Source organism: Podarcis cretensis (genome assembly GCF_951804945.1).
Source record: "Podarcis cretensis genome assembly, chromosome: 11".
Lineage (NCBI taxonomy): Eukaryota > Metazoa > Chordata > Lepidosauria > Squamata > Lacertidae > Podarcis > Podarcis cretensis.
The window spans coordinates 47,519,248-47,534,413 of NC_137180.1; the positions used below are offsets into that span (position 1 = coordinate 47,519,248).

Sequence of the window (15,166 nt, forward strand, 5' to 3'; positions counted from 1 at the left end):
CTGCCCTCTGCCAGAAACCCTGGAGAGCCACTATCAGTCAGTGCAAATGATATGGAGCCAGATGGGCAATACTTAGAATCATAGAAATGTAGAGTTGAAGGGACCACGAGGGGTCATCTAGTCCAGCCCGTGCAATGCAAGACTCTCAACCCACACCCCACCCATCCAATCTGAAACCAAACTGGATGGACCCTGTCTAGTTTTGCAAACCTGCTGGCAGTTTTATTGCTGTGCCATTGGGGACTTGCTTTGGGCAGCTCCCTGGGCTCCTATGAATTTGTCCCATTCATAACATCCAGATCCTAAACTCTGCCAAACCCTTCTTTCCCTGCCAGCCCCAGCTCCAGCTCCCCCTCCCTGCTTGCTGTAACCACTGACCCCTCCAGCCAGGGCTGGATTTAGGTTTGATGAGGCCCTAAGCTACTGGAGGTAATGGGGCCCTTTATATGTCCAGCTGTCCTTTGTCAACAACAAATTGTTGCTGGTTTTTGTGTTGAATATATGCTATATGGCAATTTATGGACCTAATATCTAAAGCCCTTTGCACATGTTGCCATGCAACCAGTCCATGCAGAATGTAGGCACCCTATATAGAGAAATGAGCAAACCAGTGATATTTTAGGGAGCAGGCGGGCCCATTACTGACATCACAGGAGCCTACACAACACAAAACACTGTAGGTTTTATTTTATTTGTTTTTTATCTTATATGTTGGAAATGTACACCTAGGGTTTTTTGCCCTTTAATTTTTTTGGGGGGCCCCCAAGAGTGTGGGGCCCCAAACTATAGCTTGTTTAGCTTATACCTAAATCCGGCACTGCCTCTAACCACTGACCCCTCCAGCACGCGCGGCGCCAGACTGTTTCCCACCCCCACTCCCCATCTCCTTCCTCTCCGGGACCGAAGGAGTTAAGTTTGGGAGCGCAAGACACGTTGAGGGGGAGTCGCCCGAGCCGAGGCAGCAAAAACATCGGCGCGCATTCCTGGGCAGTGCTCAGCTGCCAGCAGCTGATTAAAACCATCTCTCTCGCTGTGAGTGGCTCAGGCCGCCGAAGGCTCGCGCGGGGCTCAATATTTAAGCGGAGCCGCCGCTGCGTCAGGGCGCTTGCCGGCTTCCCGCGGCGGGATCATGTGGGGAGAGGCGCGGCGCTGAGGCTGGTAAGGAACGCGCTTTGGGTAGGGGAGGCAGGCAGGCAGGCAGGCAGGCAGGCAGGGAGGCTCCGGTTTGCAGCGTCTGTTTGCAGCCACGACAGCGGCTTCTCGGAGGCGTCCGAGTGTCATGTCCGCGTTTTGCCTTCCCCACCTCCCAGGAGGTCTCATGGGGAGGCACGGCGAGACCGGCGGAGCTTCGGGATCGACCGGACGAGCTGCCTCGCCGCCAGGCAGCCGGGGAGCCTCCGAGGGGTGGCTGCTGTCGGCTCGTGGGGGCCTGTTCTGAACAGTGTTCACACGCACACGCAAAGGCACACGCGCAAAAAACATACCCTACGCACACGCTGGGTCTCGGTCGGTCCCCAAGGCAGCTGCGCCTCCGAAGGTCTCCAGGTGGCCTTGCCAGACTTGGGAGGCAGGAAACAATGGCTATATTTTGGCCTCTTGAATTGGGAATTTGCATTCCACTCTCTAATGCTGGGTTACTTTCTGTAAAATAACTAGTGTGTTTCCTTAGCTTGCTTTTTTTAAAAAAAAAAAATCACCTTGCAGCCAAGAGTGCTGGGAGCTGCTATTATTATTATTATTACTACTACTACTATTTGAGTTTAATCTTGCCGCAATTGTATGGTGGAGTAATGGAATGAGTGGGGAGGGCGACAAAGTAGCCAGTTCTAAATGTGGTGTTTTGCCTGTAGTGTAAATGTAGCAATCCGGCTTGAGGATAATGTCCCTGCCACAGCTACCCCTTTAAGAGACCAGGACTCCCGGCATTTCTTAGGAAGGGGTGCGGGGAGAGCGGAATCCTAGGAAAATAAACAAGCAATGGAAGGGGGCTAGGTCAAGGCAGGCAAATGTATACAAAACAATAAATCTTGCCATTGAAATGGTCGTGCTGGAGAGCTTGGTTTGAGCAAGCTGAATAAAATAAGGGAGCAATTAAGCCGCGGAAAGTCGGAGGAAGCATCCCTTGAGACACTGCTATTCAGTTGGCACAAGGGTATCCTCCAGTCTGCACAGCACTATTCAGGGATGAGTGGAGCTAGAGTGCATCTGTTGTCCCATGTTGCCTATCTCTTGTTTGCATCTGCAGTGCTTTGCTGATTGGTTAGACTTGAACTGGGCCCTGGAAAATGTCATGGGTAATGGTTTTTGTGATCCCTGGCTTGTGTCCTAAACGTGGCAGCTTTCCCTAGAGTAGGGCACCTTCCCAGGTGTCAAATGCTCCTGTAACTTCTTCCTTACCCAGGTGGAAACAGTGGTCCATTTAAAAGCATGTGGGAAAACAATAGAAAGTAATAAGTCCCCAACCCTGGCTGAATGGGTGGTTTAGTGTGTGACTTAACAGCTTGCCCCAAGGGCTTATCCCAGGAGTTCTTGGTATAGGGTGGTTTGGAAAGGCAAGTTAACATTTTTAAAACCTTTGGAGTTCTGGGATTGTGTTGCCTTTCTTCTCTCCCCCTCCCAGAGGTAGGAGGAAAAATAATTTCCTAGACTAGAGGATAAAATATTGGATTTAATACACATGCATCTGGAAGAGAATTTGTAGGGCAAGAAAATATGTACAGCAAAAAAAAAAAAAAAATTACAGCACTCTGGAAAGCTGAATGAAATAATACTTGAAGCCCTTTCAGGGGAAAGGGGTTGAGTCTTGTCAACTATGGTTGTGGGGAGGGAGATATTGAAAAGTATCTGAAGAACGTAGGACTAATGTGGCCAACAGGTTCATGTCTTGTGTATGAAGAAAGGTTTGCCACTTTCTTGGCCTCCAGGATCAGCAGAGCATATACAAGCTTAGTTCCATACCAAGAAACCTCACCTTTCATGTCCAAAGCCGTGGCTGACTTGTTGAGGCACAAGACCAGTAAAACATAGCAACTCTAGAAGCATGCAGTCTCAAAACCCTTATTTATATCAATTTGCTTCACTGAGTTCCTTCAACTCGATCAGCAGTCATTCAGTCAGGCTATAGAAGGTGGATCTGCCAGACTTCCCCATCTGCTTTGCTGATAGACTAGTGACTTTTGGCAGTTTCTCCTTGAAATCTTTCTAGTGCCAGAGCTGGTTTCCTTCCTCCCAATCCCTTTTCCTTTAGTAAGCATGGAGAGGGATTGTCATATGCTTGACCTTTGACTAAAGAGCAGGATCAATGTGCTGTAAAGAAATAAAATTGTTGGCCCCAGAAAGCCCTTGATGGAATGCCATCAGTATTGGCATGTAGACATCTTTCCAACACTTGGTTTGAAGCAGGGTGGTGGTGCTGCCAAACAATTATTGCCCTAAAATAGAAATGCATGTTTCTGCAGAAAAGGAACTAATGGAAGATGAGGAGCAGGTGAGTTGTATTCACAGGTGTAAGGAGGAAAGGTGTGGTAGGCTAATCACCAAATAGCCAAAAGCCATGGCTTCTGTTAATGGGATCAAGTGTAGATGGGCTGAAAGGAGGGTTTCATGTTCCACTTCTAGTAGTTTTAGTGTAACTAATTGGCTGTACCGCCTTTTTTTTTTTTTTTTGGCTATCCACCTGCTTGTTTGAATGAAAGTAGAGTTTGCAGAGGTAGAAGCATTTCAGGCAAAGCTACTGTGACTTGCTTTTTTCCTCCTCCTTCCCAATCCCTATTCCTTTTCTGCAGTATCATTCTTAGATAGCAACAGGTCAAACTCTTATCATGGAGGCTTTTAAATAAATTTTTAAAAACCTGCCTTGCAAGCAGAAAAAGTAAGAATGCCTAGACCTTTCTCTCTGCAGGTGTAATGCTTAACTGTGGTTAATAAACATTATGTCTTAACAGGACTGTAGAACTTGCAAGCAAGCCTCTGATCTAGGAGTCCAACTTGACTGAAATCCAGAACTTTTATTACCCCTTTAAGCTTAGGGGTGGGCTTAAAATTTCTGTGGCAGATAAGGCAAAGCCATTTTATTAATCAGCTGCCCCTTTCGAGGAGCCATATGAGATCTTGTGGAGTCACAGCATTCTTTAAGGCGTGGAAATGCCTAGTCATTCCTTCGGTCACAGCAAGAAGATGAAATGTCAAATGGGAACGCTTAACCTAATGAGTTATCTTATCATGCTCTGTGTATCTGGGATAAGCAGAGTTCATCACCAGGCCAATATCTGCTTGGAAAAAAACACCCCAGCTCTTGTTAAATGTATATGTGGATGTTGGAAGCATATGCATTAATCAACAGACATCTTCCAAAAGCATGAGGTTTTTAACCTGGTAGTATGCATGTTCATTACCCTAGCCACTGGGGGGGGGGCGTGTAGAATTCACTGACTGGTTGGCTAGATTGGTGCTCCCTGAGTAGGAAAAGAGCCCCTAATTAAATGTTCTCGAATAATCCTTGCTTGAGGTTGTTTGTTCCAAGTGGGGCATGTCACTCAGCAGTGTTCTAATGGAATTATTTCAGATGGCTGAGGCAGAAGTTGCCTTTGGCAGAAATCTCATTTTATGGAAGTAAGGGGACCTCTGTAACGTGGCATGATGCCCCTAATCCTTCTGAGAAGTTGCCTTAACTGGAAATGAGGGTTTTGATGGGATGGCAGCTTGGATTAAGGGTGGGGAGGAGGAACAGAAACTTGCGCTGGGCTGAGACGACTTCCCGGAAAGTATTGAACTGCCCCATATTAATGCAAACTTGACAAGAAGCTCTGCAGAAATATTGTTACTTGATGGGAGAAGGTAGCAGATTGTGTGCTGTGTAGGCCTTGTGCTGCTCCTCTTTAAATATTTCAGAAAACTTGAACTTCTGAGGACTTTACTACTAACCATGTAACAGGGCCAGCTAAGGACAAAACATGCAGTCAACTCTCCATCACTGCCTGCTCAGCAGTTCAGAATGCAACTGAGTAATAAAATGGGGGGAGCTATTGAAGCATAGGTCTCAGCCAAAGGATGGTGCTCCTTACCCTGACTTGGAAGGAAAGGCATGTATGTTTTGCTGTATGCTCCAGGATGCACCAGCTGATAACCTCAGATGTTCTGTAAAGCTGTCTGGTGGCCACAGAAGTGGTCTTTGCAAGGAACTGTGTGCGAGAGAATGCACTAGTTAGATCTGTTATGTTGAAGCCGGCTACTAAGTGCAGCCAGTTCCTCTTGCTTGGCAGGATAATCGTTGAAATGAAAGCTAACCGCAGTACCTACAAATTCCACTTGCAGTTGCAGAGCAGTTAACTTACAGGGGTGCTAATACACTGTTGCTTGGCTGCTGCTAATGCTGTATACTCTTGATTGGCTACTGCCACGATCATCCTGAGATCTGCAAATTCTGTAATGCATTTGGTTCACACAACAATGTTATAATTCTGGGGCCCACATGCCAGCAATGAATAGACCTTGCATTATTTGATTCAAGGCCAAAAGCAAGAACTTTCTGGCGCTGACATAGCAGGCCATGTGACAAAGGCAGAGCAGAATTCCAGTGATGCATTCCTTCTGGATTAATACAGGCAAATCCTGCAATTTGGTCAAACTTCGTTATGGCGTTCTAAACATAGCTGCTCACCCCAATCTGGAAACCACCCAGGGTATATTCCCTGGCTCTTGCTGCATAATCCTTATGTTTCTTCCCCATTAACTTGCCATAGCTGGGCTTGCAGCTATTGAGGGCTGGGGAGAATAGTCCCAGGCATAGGTCCTCCTTTTGAGAGAATCCTCTGTTTGAAGGGCTGTGGTCAACATCTAAAAGATGAAGAGCCATTGGAAGGGATAGCAAGGAACTTGGAAGTTTAGCAGCAGCAGTTAGTACCTGGAAAGCAGACTGAGCACATATTCTTGTCTCCCGGTCTCTTTCCTACTGCTGTAAATATATACTGTATTATAGTTCTAAGCTTGTGTGTTATAAACTGACTTTACTTCAACCATTTAACCCTAAACATTTTTTTTCCAGGGGGACCATTTTATTAAGGGAAATACATGGCTATATACTGTTGAACTCCCTGATTACTGAGCTTTCTCCATATATAACCTAGAAGGTTTGTGTTACTCTGTCACTGATGTTGTTGGCTATGACAGCTAAAAATGTGGAACACTTGATAGGAAGCGCTGGCCGCATAATCACCCCATGGAAGTGAAAGCAGGACGTGGGAGGTGACCCAAATGGGATTCATCTAAGTGGTTGGCTAGTTCTTAGTGTTCGTACAACAGAGGAAAGATCTCTTGCTGTCAGGGTGGTTTTTGCAGCCAACGCTGTCACAACTGTTTAGCCCTTTTTAATGAAATGACTTGACTCTCTTCCACTGGAGTTTTTTACTTGCTAAAAGACTCTCTAGGCAGCTGTACTTCCAAGAATGTCTGTCCCATGATTTTGACTGGGATGCTTGACTCAAGCTGTGCACACAGCTTACACTTAAAGAACATGACTTCTCCAAAGAAATCTGGGAATTTTGGTTTGCTAAGGCTGCTGGGAATTGTAGTGCTGTGAGAGGTAAAATTTCCAGGATTCTTTGGGGGACGCCATGTGCTTTAAATGTGTGGGTGCTTAAGCCGCCTTAGTGTCTAGCAACCTGGGAGCCTGTTCACAGAAGTGCCTTAAAACTGTTAGAAACCATTGGCATCTTTCAATGAGAGATGACTCCCAGTCACCCAAGTCATTCTCATGGTAGCGTGATTGGAATTCCTCTGCGTTTGGTGGGATTCTAGGCCTCAAGTTAAAAACCTTTTTTACAGGCAGCTGGAACTGAATGCAAAATCCAGAGCTGTGCCAGTTGCAACAGACCTTGCCAAGTATAGTTTTGTGAAAGTGCTATGGGATGACTAAACAGTGTGGTAAGTGTGAAGCAACCTAGAACAGCAGCATCTGGGTTTAGTTGTACAAGTCTGCATGTAATATATAGCCAGGTGTTAATTCGGCCTCTTCTAGCGCACAAAAGGAAGATAATGGCCCACCTGTAGCATTGTTGAGCATGTACATCATTGTTTCCCTGCCAATATTTCAGATCAAATATAGGCAAGTACCCATGACCGGGGCCCCTCCCACAATGAGCAGGAGGACCACAAAATGGGCATCAGTTTCAGGGCTGACTTATAATTATATTGTGATGTAGCTTGCAATGCCCTCTACAGAAGGAAGACCATTAAATCCAGAGTCTGAAATTGTCCAGCTGAGGCCCCATTTACAGTGCAATGCTGAAAGCTGCCCTTTGCACCCTCTGTTCTTTATCCCTGTACTGTGCCCTAGATCATCCTGCCCTGGTTCCTGAAGCAAGGAATGTTGCAAAATGTACCCATAAACCTAACTTCAGTGGATCTGGTTGTCTTCAACAGAGAAGCTGCACCATGCTGTTGGATTTAAATAGGCTGTTGAAGTGAGTGGCTGGGAAGCACCTAACCCATGTAATGGGGTCTTCTTGGTGGTGGAGCCCGCCTCGCCATGGTGCCCCTGTGCGTGGATCACCACAATGCCCTCGTGTGGCGCCCCCATGTGCAGATCGCCACGCCACCCTCGTGTGGTGCCCCCATGCATGGATCGCTGTGGTACCCTGCCCCCACTGCTCTGGGTGCCAGAGCAGCTAGCTACGCCCCTGGACCTGTTTAGGGAAGTTTTTAATGTTTAATGTTTTATTGTTTTTAATATTCTGCTGGAAGCCGCCCAGAGTGGCTGGGGAGGCCCAGCCAGATGGGCGGGGTGTAAGTTGTTGTTGTTGTTGTTGTTGTTGTTACATACATACATACATACAGGCATGCACCACAAGATGGCATTCCCGGGGTGGGTGGGTGGTGTTGTGTAGAACATTAATGGTTAAGGAACTCTTAACATCTTGCAAAATAGGAACAGTTACCAGAAAATAAGCATTTGGAACATATGGTATCTGTGCACTACAGACTTAAAATAATTTCCTCTGCCCAGGGGATTCCCATTAACTGTAGTCTCATGGCTTCTAGAGAATCATTTGCATTAACTTTAGGTATAGGATGAGGAAGTTTGTGGCAGTCAAAATGGTATAAAATCTTACATGCTGCAAGGAGGTTGCTTTTGGTAATGATAAACTCGACATAATTTGGTAGGTGCCTTCTTAACCTTTTTTAGATCACTCTTGGCTTTTAACTGCTAGAAAGAACAAAGATGGGAGCAGGCAAAGTTGCCAGAGTAATCCTGGTTTTATGTGGACACCATGTAATTGCCATGCCACAGATGTTGACAGCATGGGGTGCTCTCACCATAAGAAGCTGCCCTTGCACAGAATCAAACCATTGTTTCATCTAGCCCATTCTTGTCTATATTGACTTGCAGTGGTTCTCCAGGATTTCATAGAGGTTTCCCTCCCAGCCCTGTTTGGAGATGTCAGGGTTTGAATCTGGGAGCTTCTACATGCAAAGCAGATGCTCTTGTCACTGAGCTCTTGCCCAGGCATGGGTTTATCACCTCATCTGCTGTTTGAGGAAACGGTGTCATTCAGTTATAGTGCTTTTTAAGAATACTGTACATGTATTCTAACGCACCTTACAAAAATCAAAATGCAGTAAACCACTTAAAAGTAAAGCTAAGCTGGTATAACAGCCTTTCTCAATCTTGGGTCCTCAGATGTCATTGGACTACAACTCACATCATCCCTAGCTAGCAGGACCAGTGGTCAGGGATGATGGGAGTTGTAGTCCAACAACATCTGGGGGCCAAAGGTTCAGAGAGGCTCTGGTATAGTGTGCTGCCTTAGATGATATCTTAAGTCATACTTGGAGTAGACCTATTGAAATAAATGAGCTTAAGTTATTCATGAGTGAATGTTTAAGTCCATTGATGTAATGAGTCTACTGGTATTACTTGATTGGATCCCATCCTGAGCTATGAATCGAGAATAATGTGTCTGATATCTTGCCTCTTCTGGAAACGTGCTAGGTAGACTTAGGAAAGCTGTTCTCTTCTGGCCTAAGTCTCCCCCACCTGCAATTTAGGGGATAATAAGGTAGGTGTGCCCAACCTGGTGCCTCCAACTCATAGGCTTCCTAAACAATTTGTGGAAAGCCTTGTTAGTCAAGGCTGCCTTACAGGATGGCTGTAACTAGATTATGAAGTGTTTCTGAACACTTGAAAGCACTCAGAACAAATGTTTTTCAGTATTAAATATTGGAAATACTAACTAAAAATTAAATCAATTTTTGGATAGGAATTTGGAGGGAAGGTTTCATGTAAGCTCCCCACGCCCTCCAAAAAAAGTAATAAGCAGCTTGTATATTCAACTTACTCTGGGCACCAATAATGGGAATCCTTTGACCCCACTCTTTCAGAGGATGTATGCTAATTGGCATTCAGGAATAGTGTACAAGAAATGCATTGTGCCTTCAGCATCAGCTTTGCAACTTGCCTCCCCCTTCCTCTTGAAATAGGTAGCTTCAGGAATGACTGTCCCCCTCTCTTTGCCTTGCCTGGACCTATGCATACCATGACACTTAGTAGAATAGGCACAATCGATAATGCTGTCTTTGCAAATACTTGACATAATTGCTAGTGCTATATTCTACTCAAGTGGAATGCAACCAAGTAATACTGAATTCATGTGCATGGCTGAGCAAAGGATAAAACTGTCAGTGTTATCTCTAGTGGGAGGTGCAGTTCTTCCTTTCTATTCCGGATCACACTCCTTAGTTGCTGTTTCCAGGACATTGCAGGCCAGATGAAAAAAATGCTCCTTTGTAAAGTACAGTGAATCTATCTTAATACTGAAAGCCAGACCCTATGTAGGGATGGGTAAAGGACAAATGTAGTTTCCCCTTGTTTGTTTGCAAATAATAACCTATTTTCTAATAGGTAGTAAAGTGCAGGTCTCCCCTTGCTGCTTGATGAAGGGAAAGTCTAACTGGCTCCAGGAAGCAGGGGTTGAGCAGACCCAGAAAATACTTGTTTTTAGAAGTCTTTCCCGTATTACATGTGAAAAGGATCTAGGAGTGCAAGCTTAGCATGAGTCAACAGCTGCAAAAAATGCTAAACTCTATTCTGCCGGTCAGAGCATGCCTGTAATACTGTGTCCAGTTCTGGGCACCACAATTTAAGAAGGATATTGACAAGTTGGAACATGTCCACAGGATGGTCTGGAAACCAAGCCTTCTGAGGAACTGTTGAGAGAATTAAGAATATAAGACAGAGTTGTTCCGCCTGGCCTTTGACTTGGAATCAACTTGATTCCCCCCCCCCCTTTCCTTTTTCCTTTCTCCTTCTGTGATGGAACTCCTATTTGGGGATTTCCCTGGCTTTTTTCTGGCCTATGTAGGACCGGTCTGGATAGTTAGCCTTGGTGAAGATTTGACTTTTTCATCCCCAAAAAGTTTTTGATTTGAGTTTCTACTGAAATGAGGCTGCATTTTAATGTCGTACTTAATCTTGTTTTTAAGTTGTATTTTAATAAATTGTTTTTACCTGGTGTTAGCCGCCCTGAGGCCGGTCTTGACTGGGGAGGGCAGGGTATAAATAATTTATTATTATTATTATTAGCCTGGAGAAGAGGAGACTGAGAGGAGATGTAATAGCCATCTTCAAATATCTCAAGGGCTGTCACATGGCAGTTGGAGCATGCTTGTTTTCTCCTGCTCTGAAAGGTAAGACCCAAACCAGTGGCTTCAAATTGCAAGAAAGGAGATTCCGACTAAACACCAGGAAGAACTTTCTGATGGTAAGAGCAGTTTAACAGTGGAACGAATTCCCTCAGAAGTTGGTGGTCTCTCCTTGGAGGTTTTTAAGCAAAGGTTGGATGGCCATCTGTCATGGATGCTTTAGTTGAGATTCCTGCATTTCAAGGTGATAGCATACTCCTTAGATCAGCCTTTCTCAACCTGTGGGTCCCCAGATGATGCTGAACTACAACTCCCATCACCCCTATCTAGCAAGGCCAGAGCTCAGGGATGATGGGAGTTGTAGTCCAACAACATCTGGGGACCCACAGGTTGAGAGCCGCTGCCTTAGATTGTGGCTTAATGCCCTCCTGCTTGCGGCTACTTTGCCGTCTTTTAGGTAATATGTAGTTACTTAAAAACCCAGCTTGTGTATCTCAGATACATTTCTTGCCATCCACGAGTATCCAAAATAGCAACACTTAATCTCTTACCTTTTTAAAAGTCTCTAATGCTTTAAATGTAGTAATATAAAAGATTTTTAGGATCCTGTTCTGGATAAATGTATGGAAAGCAGATGTGTCTCTGAAAGTGCTTTTGGTTCTTGGAACTTAAAACCTCCTACCCTGTAGTACTTCATGAATTACAAGTGAGGCCTAGGAGAAGGGCAACTCCACTGAGACCCTTACAATTTTCTGCAAGGTGAAGGCTGTAAGCCTGGATTTGGGGGCTGGTACAGTCATTGGGCACAGTGAGGCAGTGTCCTTGGGTAGAAGATGGCTGGGATGCTGTGGCAAGGTTTGGGGGGAGAATTGTGTGGCATATGGCCTACCTTGCACTGGAGGAGGATGCTGTTCCATTACTATCGCTGAGGGTAAGGTAAGGACTGCCAGTCTATCCATAGAATGAGGAGGGGAATCTTGTCCTTCACCAGTGGTGGCTGGCATCCATTGATCAGAAGACAAAGGAGCCCAACAGTAAGCAGAGCCAGAATCAATGACAAGCGGACACAACGATTCTAGTTTTCTCCCATTTTCCTCAACACAGCGTTCTACAAGGGCAACATTGAGGCTTGGGAGGAGGAAGTCAAGGCTACCCCCTGGACTGGTTGTGGTAGAAAAGAAGGCAGGTGGGGGCTGGCTGAGGTTGGTGGGTAGTGCCCCATTTGCCCAAATGGACAACCCACCACCGTCCTTCACATTTGGCAGTGAAAAACCTTGGGTTGAACTCTAGCCACATGGCTCATTGATCACCAGTGGTGGGGGAAACCATCGACGGCAACTTGCATAATAAGACATTTTCCCATCTCTCTAACATAACTTGTGATGGTAAACAACAAGTACTGATATGAACGCAGTGGGCAGATGGTTCATAGAGCTGTTGCTCGGTTAAAGGACACTTAATCGGCTGGCATGTTATTGACACAGTACATCTAAAAAGAAGGGTGTTCTTCTAGAAGCTCTCTCTCTCTCTGTGTGTGTGTGTGTGTGTGTGTGTGTGTGTGTGTGTGTGTGTGTGATGGGCTGATGCCAGGGGTTAGCATTGTTGGGCGCTTGCAAGCAGAGCAGAAGAGCCCTGCTGCAGTCCCTTGGCTGTTTCTGCCCACTGTTTGTGTCTTCTCTCATTATACACTGGCTTTGCTTAGTCAATTGTTACCAGGATTTATTTTCTCTCTGGAAGAAGAGTTTGGATTTGATATCCTGCTTTATCACTACCCGAAGGAGTCTCAAAGCGGCTAACATTCTCCTTTTCCTTCCTCCCCCACAACAAACACACTGTCAGGTGAGTGAGGCTGAGAGACTTCAGAGAAGTGTGACTTGCCCACTAGCAGCTGCATGTGGAGGAGCGGAGATGCGAACCCGGTTCACCAGATTACGAGACTACCGCTCTTATCCACTACACCACAACGGCTCCCAGGACACCACCTGCATTATTTAAGTGGCTTTGCTAACAGTAGCAAGGTTAATACAGCCTAGTTATGTGGAGCCTCTGGCCCAGGAATAGCAAACATGGCATCCTCCAGAAGTCTACAACTTCCATTGACCCCTGCCAGTTTGGCCAGTGCTCAGTCATAGTCCACAGCATCTGGAGGGCATCTCATCAGCTACCCCCAGCTCCAGCCTAAAGCCAAATACGGGCCTCAATCTAATCCCTGGCACTCACTACAGACCCACACCAAGCTTCCTTTCTTCAACTCACTGTTCTTGTTCCATTCCTTCCATGTTTGTACTGGCATCTGTGGCCACTTGTGCAGCATTGGTGAGAGGCAAAGGGGACTGCAGAGGAATGGGGCTGAGCTGGCAATCGAAGATACTGCTCTTCCTCTGCCACTGGCAGCTTGCTGCATTTCCCTGCTGCACACTCTGAAGGGGGTTTGCCCTACTCAAGGCTGAGTTTTCAGCAGAATTTGTATTTGTAAGTGTCCTAGCAGGTCAAGGCACATGAATGTGCTATTGTGCTGCAGATCCAACTTGGCTAGGCTTCATACAAAATCACAGCTCTTTGGGCATGGTTTTGCAACGTGGTGCTTCAGCCCTACTCCAAACACAATAAAAAATATGTGTAGATGGGATTAGGAATAGTGTAAATAACATTCCTTGCTGTGTGTGTTGAGAGTCCTTCGAACAGTTTTAAGGCCTGACTGTTGAGTAGGGTGAGCTAGTAGCTTCTACGACCCCCAAGCAACTTTCTCTTAAGAAGCTGCTATGGGCAATATTGGACTGCTCCCCTTCCTTTTCCAAAGGAAAGAGGGATTTTGGGGTAGCTTCTACCTTCAAAAGTTACAGTGCTTTTTGCCGAGTCCCAGGCTGTAGGTAAAGTCGGTGTTTCATAGGAGCATCCCTATGGGAAACTAAGCTTTGTGCAGACTTTTCAAGGGGCAAACAAGCCCCCACAGTTACAGCTTGCTCAAAGTGGTATAGAATGGAGGTGAGGTGAGTTGTCTTCATCCTGTCAGGTTCAGCTGCTCATTTTTCAGTGAAGGATCTCTTGGCTCAGTGGCAGAGCAGATGCTTTCCATATGTGAAAAGGCCACTATTTCAACCTCTGGTATCTCAGGATACCACAGTATTGGTATAGGCAGGTCCATGGCTTGACTTTGTATTTGGCAAGATCCTCTGTGTGCTTGTGTATTAAGCTTCTTTGAGTGTTTGAAATATGGGGTATGCATCTAAAATGAATAAATAACACTTTCAGGAATGCCACCTTCTGGATCCAGTTTTTTCCAGACATTGGAGCGCTTATACTGTACATATGTGTCTGTTCCCTTTAGCTGACTGGAGTAGTTGCAATGAAAAATTCAGAAGTGCAAATTTTGCAGGACAGCTGTGTGTATTCTTTGCATATTGCTTCGCTTCGGGAAGTGTCAGTTGGGAAAGTCCACCTTTCCAAATGCAGACTGAAATACAAACTGGATTGAATTTCTCCCCCTCCCTAGGAAGAACATTAGGGTTGTCTCTTTTCTCCAAAAGGGTTTTGAGAAATGTGGGGCTGGTATATAACTGCATCTCTAAATCCCAATGTATTGAAACCTATTTATCTGTGTCTCGGGCAAAAGAGGCTCCTTAGGACATAGAAACCTACTTGTCCTAGACTCGGGATAGCTTTGCATCTGGAAACTGGCAAGAAACTACCTGAAAACTGTTGACTGACCTGCCCAGATAAAACTGGAAAAACATACTTTGGCACTCAGCTATTGGTTGGCGCTGGTGCGTTTTCTTGATCTGCTCACCAAAGGAAGTGCCAAGGCAAATGTTGCGTGGCTTTATTTTCCAACGCTGGTGCAGCCCATAAGCAATTTGTGCTTGGGATTTATTGGATTCCCAAAAAGTCTTGTGCCTCTTCAAAAAGTGTGACAGGCTTGCAGTGTGCTGGGTGAGCTGCGAGCATGCAGGCTGCGAACATGAGCAGGCCTGCTGATTGTAATTGTACCAAGAAAGGGGAAGCAAAACATACAGACCTAGCAATCATGGCTTTAAGACTACCTTTGGAGTCTGAATCTACAAAATGTTGTCCTCGAAGATCAGTTTTGCTTCTATTCTGCTTCACTTCTCCAGTCATAGGAGCATTTGCTCAAATGCCAGTGGGCATGCCTTCAAAAGAAGAGATCCTTTGGGACCTTGAGGGAGATGTTGGGTAGAACTAGACAGAACACTGACTTTGGTTAGTTTATCACCTAGGCATCCATAGTCGTTTAAAACTGCTAAACGGATGACAGTGTTTTAAATGAGCACGCTTAACATAGCTGCATCTGTTTTGAGAAGAAAACAGTCACAAGACACTGATCTAGAACATGTTACGGTTCTAGGCCATGGACCCATGTGATGCCCCCCTGCAACCTACTGAAAGTAGCTGGCAGCCTTCTGGCTGCTTCTCCCAGTAGTGTTTACTCCGACTGAAGAAGCAGTTGGGGGGGGGGAGAAAGTTGGGGGGGGCTTCCCCTGCTATTCCTCCAAATGTAGAAGCAACCAGT

General features: G+C 45.7%; 1 protein-coding gene across 3 annotated transcripts in view; it reads left to right on the forward strand.

Moving 5' to 3' along the window:
• The first annotated feature begins 960 nt into the window (after positions 1 to 960).
• DAB2 (DAB adaptor protein 2) overlaps positions 961 to 15,166 on the forward strand; it is a 33,865-nt gene continuing 19,659 nt past the window's right edge. The window contains exon 1 of one of the 3 annotated variants that reach the window (XM_079994821.1): positions 961 to 1,158. The gene's annotated coding sequence lies outside the window, so the exon portion shown is untranslated. The remainder of the gene's footprint in view (positions 1,159 to 15,166) is intronic. The other 2 variants (XM_079994822.1, XM_079994823.1) reach the window with 2 other exon arrangements.